Source organism: Piliocolobus tephrosceles, chromosome 2 (genome assembly GCF_002776525.5).
Source record: "Piliocolobus tephrosceles isolate RC106 chromosome 2, ASM277652v3, whole genome shotgun sequence".
Lineage (NCBI taxonomy): Eukaryota > Metazoa > Chordata > Mammalia > Primates > Cercopithecidae > Piliocolobus > Piliocolobus tephrosceles.
In genome coordinates this window covers 80,816,277-80,841,200 of record NC_045435.1, presented here as the reverse complement: position 1 = coordinate 80,841,200, position 24,924 = coordinate 80,816,277, and the positions used below count along the sequence as shown (strand labels likewise).

The window sequence follows — 24,924 nt, the reverse complement described above, 5'->3', positions numbered from 1 at the left end:
AACGGAAGGGAATTTCTACTATCGAGTACCCAGGAAAAATGCAGTAATGAAATCAAAGCCTGCATTAGAAGTAGCAAGGAGCAGGCCGGCGCGGTGGCTCACACCTGTAATCCCAGCACTTTGGGAGGCCGAGACGGGCAGATCACGAGGTCAGGAGATCGAGACCATCCTGGCTAACACGGTGAAACCCCATCTCTACTAAAAATACAAAAAATTAGCCGGGTGCGGTGGCGGGCGCCTGTAGTCCCAGCTAGGCAGGAGGCTGAGGCAGGAGAATGGTGTGAACCCGGGAGGCGGAGCTTGCAGTGAGCCGAGATCGCGCCACTGTACTCCAGCCTGGGGGACAGAGCGACACTCCGTCTCAAAAAAAAAAAAAAGAAGTAGCAAGGAGCTGAATCACTGCTCTAGAAAATATCATCAGAAAAACAGGCTGTAATCTTGTGAAGTTATCCCAGAATATAGAGATGTAATCTGTAAGGGACAACATGATAGATATGGGCATTACATAGTGAGAACCTGAGTATAATGGATGCTCTAGAAGAAAAGACCAAAAGCTAAGAAAGGGAGCAACACATTTATGCAAAGAAACACATACGTGGCAGGTTAAAAGGGCTTACTAGAAAAATGTAAAAGAGGCAAGCAGTAGAAATAATCTGGCACAATTATTGACTTGTTGATGTAAAGTAAAAACAATCTGCAAGGATCTGGAAAGAAAATAACAGGCTGCCTTTAAGAGCACACATCAAGGTGGGCCTCAGGAACCCCAACCAAAGAAGTACCTCTCTGTCGTCATGCAGAAGATGGGGGATACATTCACGTCTGTCATCTTCTCGCCACCACCCATGTCCCATTGTTTTGTTGATTTATTTGGATTTTCAGATCAAGACATTACTTCTGTTTTTTGCATTATACCCCCTTTAAGAGCTTCTTTTGACATGTGTGCTTTTCTCTGATTCCAGTGGATGACAGTGGCTTGTGATGCTCAACACCAATTCAGGAAGAGGACTAGAAGCCTAGAAGAATGTTGATGGGGGCAGAACGCTTGTCCCAGAGAGCAGGGGAGCTCTGCACAAGCCTCAGTGCAGGCCTTCGGAAGTTGTCTGTGTGGACACGGCCTCTGCGCCTCACCTACAGCCATTAAGTCAGAATCCCTAATGCAGTGCCCAGGCAAGTGCCCATGCGGTTCTTATCGGCAGCCTGGGTGATGAGTTGCTGATGTCACTCCTACTGGTCCTGCCATGTGGCATCTGGACGAGGAGCTGGGAAGGCAAATCTGGGCATCGTTAATGCCTGCTGCTGGCCATGGCAAGCCCGCCACAGGCCCTCTTCTGCAGGGCCAAAGCAGGTTCACACACCATGCAGACGGGGGCCAGGGGTAACAAGGAAGTGAGGCAGATGTGAGGAAGGCCACATTGGTGGACAGTAAACTGAGAGGGCTGGCTGGACAAAGGAGATTGCTGGGGTAATCTCGTGAGAATATAGCTCACTATAACCAGATCATTTGTTTTTTCCCAAAAACCCAGAAAGCCAGAATCATATATTATATTTTCAGGTTTTTGGAACACTCTGAGACAAAATGCCGGAATTTTGTCTAGGCGGAACTGGCTTATAAGCTCCATATGCGACCCCAGGCTTAAATTCTTCATGTCCACAGAAATTGCCCTTTTATTTTAATCAAAAAAGTCCTCCTCAGAAACAGGCCAGGCCTTTCTCAGCAAGTAGAAACCTAGGTGCTCCAAATGACTATCTTCGTTAATTTGTTAATTGTTTAAAAAGCTATTCAGACCGCCCTGAAGTTCAGCTGCTCCCTGTCATTTCACATTCACATTGGTTGTGTGCAAACAACCAGCGAGCTGTCCTTCGGCACTCTGAAATGCCACAAGTCCAGGAAATAAGTGCTTCTTGCCTATGGGAGAGCTCTGCCCCTCTGAAGAGAAGCAGACACATTCAGAGCTGGTAGCCTGGACTATCACTCCTAAATGAGAGAAGGATAGAGAGCCGGGGAGCCGGGTGCAGTGGCTTATGCCTGTAATCCCAGCGCTTTGGGAGGCTGAGGCAAGAGAATCCCTTGAACGCAGGAGGTCAAGGCTGCAGTGAGCCATGTTCACACCACTGCACTCTAGACTGGGCTACACAGTGAGTGAGATCCTATCTCAAACAAACAAACAAACAAACAAATATTAGGGCTTCTGGAAAAGTCCATGGGACAGGAAGACAAAGGGACCCAGATACCAGAGTAATTATTCCACTTCCTTTTTAATAACCAGCATCCACTGGGAACTTCCCATGAGCCAGGCTTTGTGTTTCTGCTGTACAGTGAAACAGTAAGTCCTCAATAACTATTTCTGAATGGGTGGATGGATAAATGAATGAATCAGGCATCTCTTTTATTTCACATTCCTGAAATTTAGCCTTACCATTGTAAGGGCATTTAGATTTGCATAATCTCATCCTTCCTTTGTCAACAATTTTCGAGGGCCAGGTTTGTGCAAAGTCAGTGTGTGAGGGACCGAGAAAACAACAGAGAACCTGCCCTCAAACTGTGTCCTGGAGAGAAGGACATGCGAGACCTGTGAAAGATGCCTCTGGATCCAGAGCACAGTGAGAGAAGGCCGTTCTCTAGGAAGATTATCTGAAGATGCTCCCAACCCTTCCCTAAAAACCATACAAACCCCTCCATGGAATACTGAAGGTCCACTGCAGGTAGCTTTGCTCTCAAGGAGGAGACCAGCAGAGGCTGCCCTGAAAAGGAGGTATCTCAGACAGAGGCGCCATAAGAGTTGGAGGAACCAGGAAAACAACCAGAAACAGGTACCACGGTGCTGATGTCATGCTAAGATAGTACATCTACTATTAGTGGACACTTGGAAATCTCAGTCTCTGCAGGAGAAGCATTCTGCCGCTGAGGTTCACTCCATAGTGGTGTTGGTCAGGAGGTTCTCCGCTGTGTAGCCTCTGTGGGCAGAACCTTAGCTATTGCGGAACATGATGCCAGTTCCCTGGGGACACTTTCCATTGCCCCCCTTCCCATGCCACCACAACCTAACATAACCTAACACCTAGACCATCATTCACCTCCAATGAATGCCTGATCATCTTTCATTTCACAGTCTCAACCTCATGTCTCTCCTTGCTGGCTCCAGAGGGGACTTGTTTCCCTTTTCTATGCTGTCCTACATTTCTGTACTCATCCTTCAGAGTGTGTTTCAAAGTGTGAAAATGTAATTATTTGCTAAATCCTGCCCAGCCTCTGGCTGTGGGTTCTCAGAGGGTGGGACAGGGCATGTCTGTCTTGTCCCTACTCACCAGGGCAGACTAGAATCTCCTTAACAATAAGAAGGGCTCCCTCATATATCCACAGAGCTTAAGGTAGTAAGGGTATTCTTACTCCTCATCCTGGGATATCTTTACGCGGTAAGGAGAAGTTGGGAGACCTTAAGAAGCATTTCCCCCTTCCCTACCTCCATGACTTCTCTCTTCTACGGATCTCAAATGAGAGGCTTCCTAGTGAGCAAATAATTTCTAAAACCAGAGATATTGTATTTATAAAATAACAGCCCGTTATGGTGAAAGTTAGAGCTAGAGATAGTCAAAACAAAAATAAGACAAAAAGTCCAAAAACCATTGCCCTTGTTCTTGGACCCAGAAGTCCTAAATCTTTAAGAAGCCCTTTGCTTCAAATCCAATTCATTTTTTAAAAAAATCATATTTGAAATATGTGTTTCTCTCTTTCTCATTATGAAGAAAATCCTGAGATACAATATTTTCACATTCCATAAAAATCTGAGTAGCTGCTTCATACGCAAATCACATGGTATATATGATATCCCAAAGATCGAAACTGGCATTCACAGATAATCTTTTAAAAAGACAAAATCCAGTGAATATGGTCATCATCCTTTCTAAAACTTGAATAAAGACAGTAAAAACCATTCACTGACTCCACCAATATTCTTGTGCAAAACAGATGATTTCACCCTCCCCAGCATGTCTCTCCAGCCACGTTTATTCAGTTCCCATTGCACCTGCCAGGCTGACTCTCAGAGAGAGAAAGCAAGGAAAATACATTACACTTAGATGAAACTAAATGACTTTAATATATCCTTAATGATTCAGCAAATCCTTTCAGACTTTGCTAGCATTGTGAGGGCATTTGGATTTGCAGAATCTCTTCTTCCATTTGTCCACAATTTTTGAGGGCCAGATCTGTGTGAAGTCAGCGTGTGAGGGACCAAGAAAACAACAGATAATCTCCCCTCAAACCATGTCCTGGGCAGAAGGACACCTGAGACCTGTGAAAGACTTAAAGATGAGGCCATTAATATTGATTATGTTATTAATATATTGCACATCTCTATATATATCAATAATATTAACCAGTGGAGAGAGTAGCTTAGGAATATTTTGTCATGTGAAAAAAATACTTCAGTGTCCAAGTCTCTTATTTAACCTTTACAATTCTCTCTACCCTACTTCTCTGTCTCTACACTCAGCAGGCATGTCTGAGGATGAGAAAGAAGGCCAGCGCAGCACAGCAGGGCACTGGGGGAGGGAGGGAATAGCATCAGATGAGGTTGGAAGGTAGTCAGGGGACGGAGCATGCCAGGCCTTGTAGGCTTGAGCTAAGCATTTACATTTATTACAAATACAAAGGGGACTTCCCGGAGGGGTTTAGGAAGTGAGTGTATGATGTAACCTACATTTTGTAAAGATCACTCTGCCAACCTGCCTGATGAATTTATGCCTTATGCCCTTGATCAGATCACAAGGAGCTGGATGGCAGGGCCATATGTAGTTACTCTCCCTTTAATACCCCCATATCATGGACTGGCAGAAAACTAAACCAGTGGCTTTCAAACTTTCCTGTGTATCAGGATCATCCAGAGGCCCATTTAAACACATCTTGTTGGACTCCACCTACAGATATTCTGATTCAGTAGGTCTGGGCAAAGTCTGAGAATTTATATTACTGAGAAGTCTCCAGGTGATGCTAGGATGCCAGTTGCTCTTCAAGGCACTGCACTTAGAGAACCTGTTTAAATCTGTTTGTAGAATAAATCAATCAGTGAAGAAACATGCAAACATTTTTTTTTTTTTTGGTTGGTTGGTTGTTTTTAAGACAGGGTCTCGCTCTGTCACCCATGCTGGGCTGCAGTGGCATGATCACGGCTCAGTGCAGCCTTGAACTTCTGGGCTCAAGCGATCCTACAGACTCAGCCTCCTAATTAGCTGAAACTACAGGCATGCACCACCATGCCTGGCCAATTATTTTATTCTTTTGTTGCTCAGGCCAGTCTCCAACTCCTGGCCTCAAGTGATCCTCCCACCTCAGCCTCCTCAGTCACTGGGATTACAGACATCAGCCACCATGACTGGTGAAAATATTTTTAAAACAAACAACATAAATAATCAGTGGTTTGAATTTTATATAAAATGCAGTCATTTATTCTTTTTCTTTATAAAAATTATTCGTTTTAGGGGCGGAGCAAGGTGGCCAAATAGGAACAGCTCCAGTCTCCAACTCCCAGCGTGAGCGACACAAAAGACCGGTGATTTCTGCATTTTCAACTGAGGTACTGGGTTCATCTCACTAGGGAGTGCCGGACAATCGGTGCTGGTCAGCCGCTGCAGCCCCACCAGTGAGAGCTGAAGCAGGGCGAGGCATCGCCTCACCTGGGAAGCGCGAGGGGGAAGGGAGTCCATTTTCCTAGCCAGGGGAACTGAGACACACAACACCTGGAAAATCGGATAACTCCCACCCCAATACTGCGCTTTAAGCAAATGGGCACACCAGGAGATTATATCCTACACCTGGCCGGGAGGGTCCCACGCCCACGGAGCCTCCCTCATTGCTAGCACAGCAGTCTGTGATCTAACAGCAAGGCAGCAGTGAGGCTGGGGGAGGGGCGCCCGCCATTGCTGAGGCTTAAGTAGGTAAACAAAGCCACTGGGAAGCTCGAACTGGGTGGAGCTCACAGCAGCTCAAGGAAGCCTGCCTGTCTCTGTAGACTCCACCACTGGGGACAGGGCACAGCTAAACAACAACAACAACAACAACAAAAAGCAGCAGAAACCTCTGCAGACTCAAACGACTGTGTCTGACAGCTTTGAAGAGAGCAGTGGATCTCCCAACACAGAGGTTGAGATCTGAGAAGGGACAGACTGCCTGCTCAAGTGGGTCCCTGACCCCTGAGTAGCCTAACTGGGAGACATCCCCTACTAGGGGCAGACTGACACCCCACACCGCACACGGTGGAGTACACCCCTGAGAGGAAGCTTCCAAAGTAAGAATCAGACAGGTACACTCGCTGTTCAGCAATATTCTATCTTCTGCAGACTCTGCTGCTGATACCCAGGCAAACAGGGTCTGGAGTGGACCTCAAGCAATCTCCAACAGACCTACAGCTGAGGGTCCTGACTGTTAGAAGGAAAACTATCAAACAGGAAGGACACCTACACCAAAACCCCATCAGTATGTCACCATCATCAAAGACCAGAGGCAGATAAAACCACAAAGATGGGGAAAAAGCAGGGCAGAAAAGCTGGAAATTCAAAAAATAAGAGTGCATCTCCCACTGCAAAGGAGCACAGCCCATCGCCAGCAACAGGTCAAAGCTGGACGGAGAATGACTTTGACGAGATGAGAGAAGAAGGCTTCAGTCCATCAAGCTTCTCAGAGCTAAAAGAGGAATTACGTACCCAGCGTAAAGAAACTAAAAATCTTGAAAAAAGAGTGGAAGAATTGATAGCTAGAATAATTAATGCAGAGAAGGTCATAAACGAAATGACAGAGATGAAAACCATGACACGAGAAATACGTGACAAATGCACAAGCTTCAGTAACCAACTCGATCAACTGGAAGAAAGAGTATCAGCGATTGAGGATCAAATGAATGAAATGAAGCGAGAAGAGAAACCAAAAGAAAAAAGAAGAAAAAGAAATGAACAAAGCCTGCAAGAAGTATGGGATTATGTAAAAAGACCAAATCTACGTCTGATTGGGGTGCCTGAAAGTGAGGGGGAAAATGGAACCAAGTTGGAAAACACTCTTCAGGATATCATCCAGGAGAACTTCCCCAACCTAGTAGGGCAGGCCAACATTCAAATTCAGAGGAAATACAGAGAACACCACAAAGATACTCCTCAAGAAGAGCAACTCCAAGACACATAATTGCCAGATTCACGAAAGTTGAAATGAAGGAAAAATCTTAAGGGCAGCCAGAGAGAAAGGTCGGGTTACCCACAAAGGGAAGCCCATCAGACTGACAGCAGACCTCTTGGCAGAAACTCTACAAGCCAGAAGAGAGTGGGGGCCAATATTCAACATTCTTAAAGAAAAGAATTTTAAACCCAGAATTTCATATCCAGCCAAACTAAGTTTCATAAGTGAAGGAGAAATAAAATCCTTTACAGATAAGCAAATGCTTAGAGATTTTGTCACCACCAGGCCTGCCTTACAAGAGACCCTGAAGGAAGCCCTAAACATGGAAAGGAACAACTGGTACCAGCCATTGCAAAAACATGCCAAAATGTAAAGACCATCGAGGCTAGGAAGAAACTGCATCAACTAACGAGCAAAATAACCAGTTAATATCATAATGGCAGGATCAAGTTCACACATAACAATATTAACCTTAAATGTAAATGGACTAAATGCTCCAATTAAAAGACACAGACTGGCAAACTGGATAAAGAGTCAAGACCCATCAGTCTGCTGTATTCAGGAGAACCATCTCACATGCAGAGACATACATAGGCTCAAAATAAAGGGATGGAGAAAGATCTACTGAGCAAATAGAGAACAAAAAAAAGCAGGGGTTGCAATCCTAGTCTCTGATAAAACAGACTTTAAACCATCAAAGATCAAAAGAGACAAAGAAGGCCATTACATAATGGTAAAGGGATCAATTCAACAGGAAGAGCTAACTATCCTAAATATATATGCACCCAATACAGGAGCACCCAGATTCATAAAGCAAGTCCTTAGAGACTTACAAAGAGACTTAGACTCCCATACAATAATAATGGGAGACTTCAACACCCCACTGTCAACATTAGACTGATCAATGAGACAGAAAGTTAACAAGGATATCCAGGAATTGAACTCATCTCTGCACCAAGCAGACCTAATAGACATCTATAGAACTCTCCACCCCAAATCAACAGAATATACATTCTTCTCAGCACCACATCACACTTATTCCAAAATTGACCACATAATTGGAAGTAAAGCACTCCCCAGCAAATGTACAAGAACAGAAATTATAACAAACTGTCTCTCAGACCACAGTGCAATCAAACTAGAACTCAGGACTAAGAAACTCAATCAAAACTGCTCAACTACATGGAAACTGAACAACCTGCTCCTGAATGACTACTGGGTACATAACGAAATGAAGGCAGAAATGAAGATCTTCTTTGAAACCAATGAGAACAAAGATACAACATACCAGAATCTCTGGGACACATTTAAAGCAGTGTGTAGAGGGAAATTTATAGCACTAAATGCCCACAAGAGAAAGCTGTAAAGATTTAAAATGGACACTCTAACATCACAATTAAAAGAACTAGAGAAGCAAGAGCAAATACATTCAAAAGCTAGCAGAAGGCAAGAAATAACTAAGATCAGAGCAGAACTGAAGGAGATAGAGACACAAAAAACCCTCCAAAAAATCAATGAATCCAGGAGTTGGTTTTTTGAAAAGATCAACAAAATTGACAGACCGCTAGCAAGACTAATAAAGAAGAAAAGAGAGAAGAATCAAATAGACGCAATAAAAAATGATTAAGGGGATATCACCACTGACCCCACAGAAATACAAACTACCATCAGAGAATACTACAAACACCTCTACGCAAATACACTAGAAAATCTAGAAGAAATGGATAATTTCCTGGACACTTACACTCTTCCAAGACTAAACCAGGAAGAAGTTGAATCCCTGAATAGACCAATAGCAGGCTCTGAAATTGAGGCAATAATTAATAGCCTACCAACCAAAAAAAGTCCAGGACCAGATGGATTCACAGCTGAATTCTACCAGAGGTACAAGGAGAAGCTGGTACCATTCCTTCTGAAACTATTCCAATCAATAGAAAAAGAGGGAATCCTCCCTAACTCATTTTATGAGGCCAACATCATCCTGATACCAAAGCCTGGCAGAGACACAACAAAAAAAGGGAATTTTAGACCAATCTCCCTGATGAACATCGATGCAAAAATCCTCAATAAAATACTGGCAAACCGGATTCAGCAGCACATCAAAAAGCTTATCCACCATGATCAAGTGGGCTTCATCCCTGGGATGCAAGGCTGGTTCAACATTCGCAAATCAATAAATGTAATCCAGCATATAAACAGAACCAAAGACAAGAACCACATGATTATCTCAATAGATGCAGAAAAGGCCTTTGACAAAATTCAACAGCCCTTCATGCTAAAATGCTCAATAAATTCGGTATTGATGGAATGTACCTCAAAATAATAAGAGCTATTTATGACAAACCCACAGCCAATATCATACTGAATGGGCAAAAATTGGAAAAATTCCCTTTGAAATCTGGCACAAGACAGGGATGCCCTCTCTCACCACTCCTATTCAACATAGTGTTGGAAGTTCTGGCTAGGGCAATCAGGCAAGATAAAGAAATCAAGGGTATTCAGTTAGGAAAAGAAGAAGTCAAATTGTCCCTGTTTGCAGATGGCATGATTGTATATTTGGAAAACCCCATTGTCTCAGCCCAAAATCTCCTTAAGCTGATAAGCAACTTCAGCAAAGTCTCAGGATACAAAATTAATGTGCAAAAATCACAAGCATTCTTATACACCAGTAACAGTCAAACAGAGAGCCAAATCAGGAATGAACTTCCATTCACAATTGCTTCAAAGAGAATAAAACACCTAGGAATCCAACTTACAAGGGATGTAAAGGACCTCTTCAAGGAGAACTACAAACCACTGCTCAGTGAAATAAAAGAGGACACAAACAAATGGAAGAACATACTATGCTCATGGATAGGAAGAATCAATATCGTGAAAATGGCCATACTGCCCAAGGTTATTTATAGATTCAATGCCATCCCCATCAAGCTACCAATGAGTTTCTTCACAGAATTGGAAAAAACTGCTTTAAAGTTCATATGGAACCAAAAAAGAGCCTGCATTGCCAAGACAATCCTAAGTCAAAAGAACAAAGCTGGAGGCATCACGCTACCTGACTTCAAACTATACTACAAGGCTACAGTAACCAAAACAGCATGGTACTGGTACCAAAACAGAGATATAGACCAATGGAACAGAACAGAGTCCTCAGAAATAATACCACACATCTACAGCCATCTGATCTTTGACAAACCTGAGAGAAACAAGAAATGGGGAAAGGATTCCCTATTTAATAAATGGTGCTGGGAAAATTGGCTAGCCATAAGTAGAAAGCTGAAACTGGATCCTTTCCTTACTCCTTATACAAAAATTAATTCAAGATGGATTAGAGATTTAAATGTTAGACCTAATACCATAAAAACCGTAGAAGAAAACCTAGGTAATACCATTCAGGACATAGGTATGGGCAAGGACTTCATGTCTAAAACACCAAAAGCAATGGCAGCAAAAGCCAAAATTGACAAATGGGATCTCATTAAACTAAAGAGCTTCTGCACAGCAAAAGAAACTACCATCAGAGTGAACAGGCAACCTACAGAATGGGAGAAAATTTTTGCAATCTACTCATCTGACAAAGGGCTAATATCCAGAACCTACAAAGAACTCAAACAAATTTACAAGAAAAAAACAAACAACCCCATCAAAAAGTGGGCAAAGGATATGAACAGACACTTCTCAAAAGAAGACATTCATACAGCCAACAGACACATGAAAAAATGCTCATCATCACTGGCCATCAGAGAAATGCAAATCAAAACCACAATGAGATACCATCTCACACCAGTTAGAATGGCAATCATTAAAAAGTCAGGAAACAATAGGTGCTGGAGAGGATGTGGAGAAATAGGAACACTTTTACACTGTTGGTGGGATTGTAAACTAGTTCAACCATTATGGAAAACAGTATGGCGATTCCTCAAGGATCTAGAACTAGATGTAACATATGACCCAGCCATCCCATTACTGGGTATATACCCAAAGGATCATAAATCATGCTGCTATAAAGACACATGCACACGTATGTTTATTGCGGCACTATTCACAATAGCAAAGACTTGGAATCAACCCAAATGTCCATCAGTGACAGACTGGATTAAGAAAATGTGGCACATATACACCATGGAATACTATGCAGCCATAAAAAAGGATGAGTTTGCATCCTTTGTAGGGACATGGATGCAACTGGAAACCATCATTCTTAGCAAACTATCACAAGAACAGAAAACCAAACACTGCATGTTCTCACTTATAGGTGGGAACTGAACAATGAGATCACTTGGACTCAGGAAGGGGAACATCACACACCAGGGCCTATCATGGGGAGGGGGGAGGGGGGAGGGATTGCATTGGGAGTTATACCTGATGTAAATGACGAGTTGATGGATGCTGATGAGTTGACGGGTGCTGACGAGTTGATGGGTGCAGCACACCAACATGGCACAAGTATACATATGTAACAAACCTGCACGTTATGCACATGTACCCTAGAACTTAAAGTATAATAATAATAAAAAAATAAAAATAAAAATAAAAAAAGGAAAGAAAAATAACATCTAAAGGAGCAGGACAAAAATAGAGTCAGGGGGAAAAATACATATAGTATGTAATTAACTGGACAATTACACAGGTGTTTGTAGAATTTGTAAAATGAATTAGGCCTTGAAAGATATTTGGGTTATAAATATGATTTTAGGAAAAGGGGTTATTTAAACATTGATTAATTTTCTTCCGTCATTAAGCATTCTTACTTTTCCATTTCCATTTCCTATAGTGTTAGCTAACTTTTAGAATTTTTTTTTTTTTTTTTTTTTTTTTTTTTTTTTTTTTGAGATGGAGTCTCACTCTATCACCCAGGCTGGAGTATAATGGCATGATCTCGGCTCACGGCAGGATCTTCCTCCAGGGCCCAAGCTATTCTTCCTCTCAGCCTACCTAGTAGACAGGACTGCAAGTGTGCGCCACTACGCCTGGCTAATTTTTGTATTTTTAGTAGAGATGGGGTTTCACCATGTTGGTCAGGCTGGTCTTAAACTCCTGACCTCAAGTGATCCGCCCACCTCAGCCTCCCAGAGGGCTGGGGTTACAGGCGTGATCTGCCATGCCCGATCAAACTTTTAGAAATTTTAAGAGCACAGAAAATGAAAAATACACATATAACATTTTGACACAATCTAATAAAATCAAATCCTAAGGCTCTCTCAATCTTCTGATTAGTTTTGATTGTTATGTGTCAAGGAGGATCAGTTTGCTTAAAATATCTTGCCCAAGTAAAATCACTAATTTATTACTGAGTCATTCTGAAATCATTTATATATTTTAAATTTTCTGTCTTCTGCTTTAGAAAGTGAATGCTCTGTAACTCTCACTAAAGATCTGGTATGCTTAAAGCAAAAATTCCCCATTCTTTCCTACTTCTTCCCATTCCAGGTGGATTAGTTATATCATCTGACATCTCTGGTGCTTCAGTTGGTTTATGACATCTCACTTCACATTATACCTATTAGAATCACTACCATTGGCCTCTGAATTATTAATCTCCAGGTAGTTTATTACTACCGTCTCTTTGTTTTTGTTTTTTTGTTTTTTGTTTTAAATTATTGGTCTTCAGCTTGTAACACAGCTTTTTCAATCAGGTACCTCTTATTTCTTGAGATAACTTCTACCTGAAATGTTGAAATGTTTTATCCTAAAATGCTTTCAGCTTTTTTTCTCAGGTGATGCACAAACTGTGGTATTAAAAATAAGACCTATATCTTGTGTACTACTCACTAAACGATAGGCGCTGCTTGATATTCTGAGTGACACAATTCTGAAAATAACAGTGTGATATAAAAATTATTATTAGCATTAGGCATAAGATCAAAAGATATCTTAGTCAGGTTACAATGGCCTTGAAAGACGTGGAGCTAAAAAGAATAGTCAAAATTTAACCTCAGCAAGGCTTGGTTTTCATTATGCAGTTGAAGACTATGATGTCTTTTAAACTTTTATCTTCTGTCCTTTCCAAGCTATGTGTTACAGGACATTTATTTTCTTCACATACTGAGCACTCCAGGATAAAGACTTAAAGGATAATTAGTGGTATTAGTTTTCCCTGGTTGGTAAGGATCCTTACATAAAGCTTCCACACTCTTTCCTCCTAATACCTTGTGTTACCTTTCTTAAGAACATTAACTGTCTTTACAAGGCAGAGTTAATCATTCAATTCTCTGTGCAACTTTTTCGTACCATTTAATTTTTGTTTAGCGGCTCAGTAGCAACTATCCTACAAAGGTCATTCTAGTCTGCCAGTTGATTTGGCCATCAAATTACTTATTTTACTTATTTTGTTTCACAATAAATTATAGATAAATAATTTTTATTTATTTATATACAAAATAAATAGATATGTGCTTCTCCAACTAACGATATATGCAGACATGTTTGGTTAGTCCCTCACATTAATATTTCTAAATTAAAATACATATACTTAAAAGATATTCATTTGCTATTCAAAGGAAAACTGTCAAACTTTCATGTTTTGTCTCAAGAAAGAGCTCAAAATTTGATCAATTAATCAGTAATATAAAATCCCTTCCTCTCCAAAATAAATTTTATTTGTAAATTTCAAAAAATTCGTTTTAATCTAGAATGTGATGATAACAAAAGGACTAATCATTGCATACAGAAGCACTCTGAAAGGAAATAGATCATTGTGATTAGGCAAGATGAGACACTTCAGAGGCTGCACTGCCAAGTTTAATTATAAAATTAAGTGTCATTCAAAGAAATTTTTTTGCAAAAGTATGTGATTTACTTCTGTAGGCAGTTATTACAATACTGCCTCAATCCAGAAGGAATATGAGGTGGTGAGGCATCTCTTGGTTCAATTCCAAAACTGCAAATTAGACTACAATATCCTTAGAAGTCAGGAATAAAACTCACCATGGCTCGTTGTGTTTGGTTCAAAGTGCACAACATTGATGAACACATCTACTATAAAAGAAAGTAGATTCAAACTCTCTTCCTAGGAGGAACCCCCAAGATTTCAACTTAGGTGCTTATTATGCCAAAGCAAAAATGCAACTCAAGAATGCAAAGTAAATACAGAGTCAGAGCCAACAGAGGAGAATAAAAGTCAGACCTAGGAAAGTTGAGTACAGACGGCTGCACAAGAAGCACAAGGCCAATGCCCTGTGGTCTCTGCGGGTTTATTCTTTTCTGTCACATGTGAGGCTTCAGTTTCCATGTACCAATGTCTCTCTACTCAGAAATCATGATTGCAGGCCAATCAACAACAGATAGTCCAAACTCCATGATGGCTTGGGGTTTAGGGGTTCAGTAGGAAGCTCTCTGGCCTGAAGCCTGAAAAGTCATAGGTTCATATTCTGCTTAGGGAAGAAGCTGGTTAGGTATACCCAAAATCATATAGGGCTAGTGAAATCTCCCCTATTCATTGAGTAGTTACTCAGGATCTCATGGTCTAAGAAGTCAACCAGGCTGGGCTGGGGGGTAGAGGAGGATTCAAAACATCAAAAGCCACAAAATCAAAGCAAGAAAAAGTGTTGAAAATCATGGCCTTGGAAAGCAAATAGTAAATATAATAGTGACTAAGTAGCAACGAATGCCCAACCTTCCTCTCTGTCCATGTAGCAAGAACCAAACAACACTGTGTGTGGCCACCATTGAGGCTGACACAACAATTTACATCATGTGGATGATGGACCTAGATTCTTGTTCTACACTGGTGGAAATCATGGAACAGTCTGGCTGTGAATTAAATACAAAAATGGCAACCCCTACACTCTAGCAAAATATAAAGTACATGTGAGCCCCCAAATCCAAGCTCATTATGCAGAGTCTCTCTGAAACCCAGCACACAGCATTTGCCGTTACCCACCTCCAAAAGGGTAAAAGTAAACATTGGACCTGCTCTGGTGTTAAACTGCCACCGGATCCTCCCCGCTGTCTCCCTCCTCCTCTTCTTCTTTACAGACAGGTAATGTTGGATCTCGAAGGAACTGGGGGCTCCCACTCTAGGCAAAGGTTGGACAGGTGATCAATGTACAGCATGAGATTTGGCTGTGCCTACGTGCCTCCGACAGAGCTGGATCATCTGGGACAATGAAAATTATAAGCAACAAGAAAGCAGTATTAACAGCAAGGGCAGGGAAACCAGGACAGCACACACCACAGTTCCTAGGACAACCAGCAACCATTCCTCTCCTCATTCAGTCATTCTACACACATTCATTAAGCATGGTGCCAGGCTCTGGAGATATTGTAGTGACAAATAGGAACACAGGCCCTGCCCGCATGGAGCTTATGGGGTATGTGGGAGAAAGACGAGACAGGCAGTTACAGGACAGCAGGTAAGGAAACCTAGAGGGTGCCATGGAGCACAAAGCAAAGGCAGCCAACCCAGACTGGGGATGAGTGAACAGGGAAGGCTTTCTGGGAAGAAGTGACATGTAACACTGAGCCTGGAGAACCCATGGAGTTAGCCAGCCAAGATTGGGGTGGGTCAGCATGTGCAAGATGCCTGAGACAGAGAGCATGGCTGGTCCAAAGGGCTGAAAGTCCTTTGTTCGCAGCCATTCTGCAGCCTGTAATCCTACATCTAACCAGAGCACCCAGCTTTGGAGTCTGCAGCCCTGATTACAGGAGGAACTGGTGCTCCGCCAATGCCCACAATCCAGTTGCATTTTGACCTCTGTCAGTGGGATCTCAGGAAATGAAAGAACTTAGAAAATAGCTTTTCTTCTTCTTCTTCTTCTATGAGAAGAGAGAAAAAAAATAATGCAGAGTTGAACTGCTATGGAATAGACCCAATTGCACCAATCTTTTCTGCGCACCAGCATCAGGGGTAAGGGAGATGTCATCCTCATGGAGACTGTTGAAACAGACAAGAAGGTGGATCACAGTTTGGTATCACAATACGGGAGCCCACTTTGCCCTTTCCTTTCCTCCAAGTCCTTTCCTCCAAGAAATTGCAGGGGGAGCGCTTTGTTCTTCTTACCCTTGGTGTTGACGTCTAAAAGGCTATCACAGACATGATACCTCCCACTTGCCTTATGCAACTAAGGGAAACCAGATAGCTTATGAAGCCAATCTTGTCAGGGGCCTCCACGTGGAAGAAAAAAACAAAAACAAAACAAAAAACCCCCAAAGTCTTGGGTTTGTCCCAGCAGCTTGAATAATCCCCAGGATTCTAGCTACCTTTGCATTACGAAAGAGACCACTGGAGAGGATGGCTTAAGACTGGGTAGAAAGCATGTGGTCATTGATCAAAGACACATAGTCCAAAGTAGCTTTCTGTTTTAATATTATCATATGATCCAAGTCCTACAAACGACATCTTTGATTGAAATCGAAAAGAAACAAAACCCTCACCCAGAGCAAGCCGCGTTTTTAGAGACAAAGAAAGGATATCTTCTTAACCTATGACAACACAAATTTGTTTAGGTTTTCCCTCCACCAAGTAAGTAAGCAATTAGGTTTTTACAATAAAAATATCCCCGTGAATGTGCAAACACCAGAGGCAATCATATAATTACCCTGCCCAATCAGATTCAATTGCTGACAGTTGAGTTCCCACTGCTCATTAACTTCAGATCGCAAAGAGGTCTTTACGGAAGCCCTTTCCTTCTCTTCACAAAGGTTCCTATGGTGCCGCGATCAGCCCTGCCACTACCTCATACAAGATAATCATCCCCAAATCACCAGGGCCAAGGTTAGCCCCCTCTGGCTTCCTTCTGAAAAAATAAAATGAGAAATTTGAAGACACGTTGGCCTAAACACGCTTGCTTCATTTGGGGATCTCACTTCCAAATATAATAGTAACCTTTCACCCCCACACTTTAAGTGCTGTAATTACATGATTAAAACCAATTATGTCATTTAACAGAGACTTTTTCAAGATACGGCAAGTCAATTACCTCAATCATTGACCTCAGAAGATTTCCCACACTGACCTGCAACGGTGAGAACTGGGATAAATTTAGACACTGGCTTCCGAAGGCTGGCATGGACTAGCAGGGTGGGTTGTAGCTGGTCTAGATTCTTTGAGACTCTAGAAGCTGAACTGAATTCATTCCCATCTACACCATCACTATTTGTTTGCCCAATCCTTCCCATATCCCAAGATAATTGCTTGATTTTTTATAACCACTCTGATGGAATGATTATTTCCATGTTGCAGACAGGAAAAGAAGGCAGGGAGGGTCATAAAGTTATCCGAAGCCAAGCAGCTCGTGTTAACAGCAAGGCTAGGGCAAGACCTAAGTTTTCCACCACAGAATTTAAAGTCACCATGGAGTGAATGGTGTGTGGGTGACTCTCTTACCCCAATTTCCCTTTGAGGCCACACATGTGCCCCCACTTTTACTTAATTCACCTGCATGGCAAAAGGTTCCACTGCAGCTCAGAGGGTGTGCCCTAAGTTAGGCCACAGCCAATCAGCTTCCAGCATTCCTCCCCTAACCAAAGCATTGGTTCAGGATGAGCACATGATCCCATCAAAGCCAATGAGAGACACTGGCACTTTTTGCAGGGCCTGTGGGACCTCTGCCTAACTGTACTTGGAGTGACAGGAGGTAAGACTGGAAGTTGAGCAGGCATCATGCTCCACCGAGGAAGTGAGGGTGAATGGAGCCCAGAGATGTGGAGGGAGAAACTGGTTCCAGGAAACACCCTCTATTCCCCATCCCTTTATGCTGCGAGTAGGGGCACTGAAAACCCGGGTTATTCAAAAGCACACTGGAGAAAGCAGGAAGAGCGTCACCTATGGCTTAGGTATGCTCCATTTCGAGGATGGAATCAATCCACTGTGGCTCCGAGGCCTGCCTCCTGCTTGCGACAGTTAAATGCCTCCAGTTTTTGAGTTATTTAAAGAACATACCATTTTATGGGCAAGAGGAAGCACTTTAATCTGCAAAATGATTTTTATCACAAACTAAACATCCTTGTAACTTTTTGGTCCTCTGCTTTGGTCGAAGTTGTCTCTCCTTGGAGCTCAGACAGCTGTTGGAGCTCAGAAGATCTGCCTCCACCCTGCACTTTGCCCTGCTCGCTGGTACCCTGGTGCTCTCCAATTCCTGGATCTATGTGGGATGTAAGAACTCAGGATCAGGACGCTTACACTCATCAACATGGGGGCATTTTCTTTCTCTTTTCTTTATCCCAGGACTTGAGGGAGAGCAAAAAACAAACCAAAAAACAAAACAAGAATTCCTCTAATTCAAGGTTTTCAGCCTTGACACTTGAACTTTTGAGCCAGACAATGATTTGTCATCAGGACTGCTTTATGCAATGTAGGATGTTCCTGGCCTCTACCCACTAGATGACCCATTAGCACTCCTCATTTGGGGACAACCAAAAATCTCCGTGGACATTGACAAATGACCAGGGATGGGGGCCAAGATCCCCCCTCATTTCCCAGTTCCCCATTTCCTGGTTAAAAACCACTGCTGATAGCATCTTTAAAAACATAATTCCTTGTAGTATTATGTTGTGAGACTGAGGGAACCACCGCCCTTCTTAGAACTTTACAAGAGCTATACAAAATATTCCCTGAGGAGAACTGACTTAAAGAAACTCCAAGGTACCAGCCTGGGAAACACAGTGATCCCATCTCTACAAAAAACCACAAAAAGTAGCCAGGCATGCTGGCATGAGCCTGTAGTACCAACTATCTGGGAGGCTGAGGCTGAGGTGGGAGGAATCCTTGAGCCTGGGATGTCAAGGCTGCAGTGAGCCCTGATGGTGCCACTGCACTCCAGCTTGGCCAACAGACCGAGACCTTGACTCCAAAATAGCAATACTACTCGCTGTCAGGGCTGTGAAGCCACATAAGACTTGACCCATTAAGGACCAGAGTGAAGAAAAATGTATCAAATAGAAATAATTTTACCTAAACATTGGCAAGAGGAAAAAGACATGGAGGAGAAACATAGAACTGAAAAGCAGTGAGGCATCTATATGGTGAGTTCCAGCATGGGTACTCAGCTTCTCACTTTCACAAGTAACAAAATGGAACTTTAAGGTTAGTGCTGGGTTTCCTGGATTCAAAACCCAAAGCTAAAAATGTGGAAGAGGTTTGGTGTCATCAGAAATGATCCTTCCAGTAAACGCCTAAAACTCACTCACTCTGCAGAAAAAAGCCAAAAATGGTAAAGCTTCACTTATTTGGACAAATGTGGGAGAAGTCATTTAAAATAAGCAAAAGTGATGGATTTATAGAATATTTTTCAAGGGAAGGCATTTACTTGCTTTCAAATGCCAGCAGTAATTAAGTGTGAGCTGGCAGAGGTCCTTCCTTCAGGATTGGTTTGAATGAGAAGACAGAATTTATTGAATTAATATAAGCATTGTTAGGCCGGGAAGAAGGGCTTTGAGTTAGTTTGTCCTCTCCACGAGCTAATTAGTTGTATCTTCACACAGGCAGCTGGCTGAGACCAGCCCAAGAGTTCCAGAATAGTGGGGTTCCAACGAGGCTTTGCTTCCAGGCACAGATATCTGTGCACCTTGAGGTACTGATCAAGTCAGTCAGGAGAACCAGGCTGGCTTGTGTGTGAAGGCTGGACTGTTTGGGGGCCTCACTGTGTGAAAAGATTTGGATTCTAGCAGTTTCTTTCTCTACAAGTTCTAATGCCTGGAGAGATGGAGAGGCCTATTAAGGGAGTTCAGCTGACTGGAGCTGGGACATCACTGCTTCCTCAGATCCCAGGCAGCCTCCCCTCCAGCTATCAGCATGTCTTGGCTGTCCCATGCTGTCCCCTCAATCTCCGACTGCCCTCCCTTCTCTCCATCACCAGAGAAATGTGACTGCCTAGGGAGCAACCATGTCTTGAAAGGAGAAAGAGCAAGAATAAAGGTGTCTCTGAGGGGCCTTGGTTCTCTTCCCCTAGTTCTTTTAGGCGTTTTGTTTTGTTTCATTTGGATAAAGAGCTAACATTTAGAACAATAATAGAAAAATAGAAGTACTTGTCTGGAGGGTCTAGCAGAGGTCCACAGTGACCCTTATGAGCTGTATAAAGGACTGTCCCTTCTGGAGTCTAGTAATTAAATCTGAAGGAGTAGCCCTCAAATCTTGTTAGAGAATGAATTTCTCAGGGTATACTCTTCCTGTGGCTAAGAAACCCCATCCCAGCCCCTCTCTACTGGAACCATTCATCCTGGTCAAGTGTCTTTCTCAGAATACCTGGGTAGGTCAACAGAGATAAAAGAGAAGCGCAGCCCACCTCCTACTTTCAGCTGGCACTAAAACAAGAGAATAAGTTGTGTGTGTTTTGGCGGAGGTGCCTCCTGATTGAGTCTACACACTGGCTTGTGAACCTGTTGTCTGTATTAAAGAAGTTATCCCAAAAATGAGGCTCTATGTATACCATAGACAAGTACTGTCCTCCCCAGGTCCTTTCAGCATGAACTGAGACAGGGACAGTCTCAAGGTGGCAGGTGTCACAGAGGTCACTCTCATAGTCAACAACTGAAGAAGACTTTCCAAAACAGCAACTCCTTGCTTTTGCCCCAGATAAGCCTTATTCCCAGCATCAAGAAAAGGATTTTAATGGTGTGTGGACTCCTGGTTCAGGTAGAAGTTGGTATCCAGAGATGTCATTCCTTATTTATCAAGTACTTATTTAGCAGGTCCAGAAATGTTATGCAAAATTTGGTGTTCATGCTTATATACTTTATTCTGAGGAGCAGAATTATGGTAGCCATATTCTTAAAGTAGTTTGAAGCTCAGCATTAAAAATTAAGCAACAGTTGGCATAAAGTGATCCCTTAATTTTTCTTTTCTTTTTTTTTTTTTTACCAGCTTTTCCGAGCCAAAATTTACATACCATCAGGGTCATCCATGTTAAGTGTAAAGTTCAAGGATTTTGAGTAAACTTATAGAATTGTGTGACCATCACAACAAAGCAGTTTTAGAATGCATCTACTATCTCCAAAAGACCCTGCAGCTGTTACAGTAAACTTCCCTTAATTTTTGCAGCAAATGTTCTAGAGTTGAAAAGAAAGCTCTTTCTGCATCTGCAAGGCTGATCCATTTTTCTCCCTTCCAAGAACTCTACTAAAAAATTATTTGTTGATTATCTGAAATTCAAATATAACTGGATGTCCTGTATTTGTGACATCTGGCAACCCTAATCCAGGACCAAAGCAGAATTAACCAAATAAATGAATGTGCATGTCTCGAAATAAATGTACTTTTCTGGAGCATTGTAAATAAACGTGCATTATTTTCTTAGTTTTGAACCATTTGGGTTCTAAGATGGTCAGAACCTAGTTCCAGTTAGAATACCAGTTGAGAACTAAGCTACAGACACACCCTGAATAATTCACAACCCAATTGCTGTTTTACAAGCAAGCCTGAGACCTCAGACACTCGTAGGATTATATGCTACATTTCCCTTGAAAGGTTAAAGTGGATGTAATTGTTAACCTTGCAGCTCACAATCAGAACTGGAAAGGTGACTTTTAGGGGCACAAATTATAGGGAAATCATTCTTAACCATTTTGGGGGGTGGTGTCACAAACTCCTTTGGGAGAATCTGATAAAAGCTGTGAACATTCACCACAGGAAAATGCATGTATACATGTTCACAATATTTTCCAGGTAATTTTATTTAGGTGGGAGAGGTTTCATAGCTTCCATGACATTGTTCATGGAACATTCATTCAAGGGTTCAAGAGCCTGAGCAAGTTGTTTAAAACCATCCTGGATTCTTATGCCTTGCTTTTCTCTTCCTCCTGTTTGTGTGGGAAGTGAAGAAGTGAGGATAATGGCAAGGGAATTGACTAACTCAAGACATGGCTGTGGCTTGGCTTGGTGGCTCATGCCTATAGTCCCAGCACTTTGGGAGGCCAAGCAGGTGGATCACTTGACGGTCAGGAGTTCAAGACCAGCCTGGCCAACATGGTGAAACCCCCATCTCTAAGAAAAAAAAACAAAAAATTAGCCAGGCGTGGTGGTGGGCACCTGTAATCCTACTCGGGAGGCTGTGGCAAGGAGAATTGCCTGAACTCAGGAGGTAGAGGTTACAGTGAGCCAGGATCGCGCCACTACACTCCAGCCTGGGAGACAGAGTGAGACTTCTTCTCTCTCAAGAAAAAAAAAAAAAAAAAAAAAAAAGAAGACGCTGGGCACGGTGGCTCATGCCTGTAATCCCAGCACTTTAGGAGGCTGGGGCGGGCGGATCACGAGATCAGGAGATCAAGACCATTCTGGCTAACACAGTGAAACCCCGTCTCTATCAAAAATACAAAAAATTAGCCGGGTGTGGTGGCGGGTGCCTGTGGGAGCTACTCGGGAGGCTGAGGCAGGAGAATGGCGTGAACCCGGGAGGCGGAGCTTGCAGTGAGCTGAGATCTGGCCACTGCACTCCAGCCTGGGCGACAGAGCAAGACTCCGTCTCAAAAAAAAAAAAAAAAAAGAAGACATGGCTGGGCTACTTTTGGCCATCAGTGATAAGACCTGGAGCAACTTGCCCACACTTCATAGACTTGTGTTCACTGTTGATAAAATGAACAGATCAGCCTGACTCTGTTTTCACAAGTTATATCCTATGGATCTACTGGAAAGGTATCTGGGAAGGACTCTTTTAGGACCTGAAGCACTGCACAAATTTTGTAGGAAAAATGAAAGTTTTAAAAATCACTATACTACATGGTCCTCAAAGTCACCAAAATACTCTTGAGTTTTAAGCCATCTGATTATCTGATTCGAGATTCTAAAGAGTAGAAGCCAGGTGTCAGTTGGGGAGGATCTGGGTATTCTTTTTCTCTGAGTCCAAAGAAAAAAGACATTTGGTAGGGACAGGAGAGAAAGACATCCCAGTCCTCACTACTCTCCAGTTCTACAACATTTCTTTCTTCCTTTGAGCTGCTCTCCTTCCTTCCTTTGAGCTCCTTCCTTCATATGAAAAACTGTCTACAGGTATGATAATGATTTGTCAAAAACTACTTACATTTTCTCTGACAAAATTTTTAAAAAATCCTTTCCCAATTATATGAATTTTCCTTTGGGTGACAAAGATACGCAATGACTTATTATATCATTATATACTATTATGCCAATGATACTAGTAGACCAAGTGGATAAAGGACAAATGTGCTCACTCTGAGTTTTATAGATGGCATCTCTGCAGTGCCTTAGAGGCCCCTACAAAGTAGGCTCCAATATTATCTTCCTCATTTTTTTAGAAGAAAAGACTGAGCGGGAAAAAAAGGTTGAGTGACTTACACAAATTCACCCATCTAGCCAACAGCAAAGTGGGATTTCAAGTCACAGCTCATGCTCATACTATGTTGAAGAGATAAGTTATACCACGTACCACTAAAAAAACCAAACAAACAGGTTTTATTCACTCATTTTTCTCTCAAAAACAAATAATCTACCACTTTAAGGAAGTGTGTTATCACACCCAATGATATGAACCATAAAACTATTCTGAATGTTTATTTGATACTTATTGATGCTTAAGCAAGTCTACTATGTTCACAGTTATCACCTCAAAGAAAAATATATTATTTCGTTTTTAGGTTTTATCTTATCTGTCCTTGAAATGGCAAGGGAAATGCGTACACTCTGTTCTTACTTGTCATAGGATACCAGCTGCCTGCTGGGAAAAGCATACTGGGAAGTACTGCTCTACACTTTGTGTTAAGACTTAAGAAATAAAAACCCAGAGTCTGTGTAAATCACAGACAAAGTTGACAAATTTCATGGCTTAGTCATGGTTAACATATCAGATTTCATGGCTTGACAGAGATTAACAAGAAAATCATATTAGAGTTACAACGATGAGGAGATTCTTAGATATTTGATAGAGAAACTCTAAGCTCTCCGAACGCCATTGCCCACTGCACAGCCCTCTTGTCCTTCCTCCTGTGGCTGGAGCCTCCACGAAACCAGGGAGAGCAAATAGGATCTTCCATTATTGGTCACAATCACCTCACCTCCTGACTATGGCAGGAGTGAGTCAGTGCCTAGCGGGCCCCAGGGAAAGGTCTTAGCATCCGTGAAATAAAGTGAGGTTTAATATTTGTAGCCTAATTCATAAAACTGTAAGGAGAAAAAAAATACCTCGTTTGTACAGAACACAGGTATTTTACCCAATATTGCATGCACTAAGGAGAGGAATGAATGATCATTGTTGGAACTATGATATTTTCGGTGAAAATTAAGTTTCCATGTCTTTACGAGGAAGCAATTCAGCAGAGGCCTTGTTGTTAAAAGTGGCATGCGAGCAGGAACTTCAAAAGGCCTGCTGACTGCCTGCCGAGCCATTTGGCCGGAGGGCTCTGCATATCCTCTTTCGGGTAAGAGGCAGCTTACTTGTCAACTTTGCATAAAAGACAGCCAATTTGTCAGCCATTTGCTTTAATTTTGTTTCTGAGTCTTCCAACGACAAACTCCATATACCTTCTGGTCTTTAATATCATATATCTGACTGAGGCATGGAAATTCACTCTAGTGTCTCAGGCTGGTTTCCTTCCCAGGCCATCCTCCTGGGTCTTATAGGATGTCCTTAATCAGAACCACATTACTCGGCTAGAGGAAGTCCTTGTACAGATGCTGGCAAGACACTATGGCAAAAGAGTTTCAGAACATCAAAGGTCAGATTGGGAATAAAAGCTGCAGTTATCTGTTGTGTTTTCTTTAGTTGAGAACATGAAGGCAGGGTGCCTAACTCCTGAGGAACCAAGATTTGGATAAGTAGCAGCCACTTAGGAAAGGAGTTCCATTGGCCGCTGAGCACAATGGCCAGTTGTGGAAA

The 24,924-nt window shown here is 42.3% G+C and overlaps 1 protein-coding gene across 2 annotated transcripts in view; it reads right to left on the bottom strand.

Moving 5' to 3' along the window:
* ERC2 (ELKS/RAB6-interacting/CAST family member 2) overlaps positions 1-24,924 on the bottom strand; it is a 970,858-nt gene that overhangs the window by 95,718 nt on the left and 850,216 nt on the right. The window contains exon 18 of one of the 2 annotated variants that reach the window (XR_003306672.2): positions 15,071-15,257. The exons of the other annotated variant lie outside the window; for it this stretch is intronic. The gene's annotated coding sequence lies outside the window, so the exon portion shown is untranslated. The remainder of the gene's footprint in view (positions 1-15,070; positions 15,258-24,924) is intronic. 2 annotated transcript variants of the gene reach the window in all.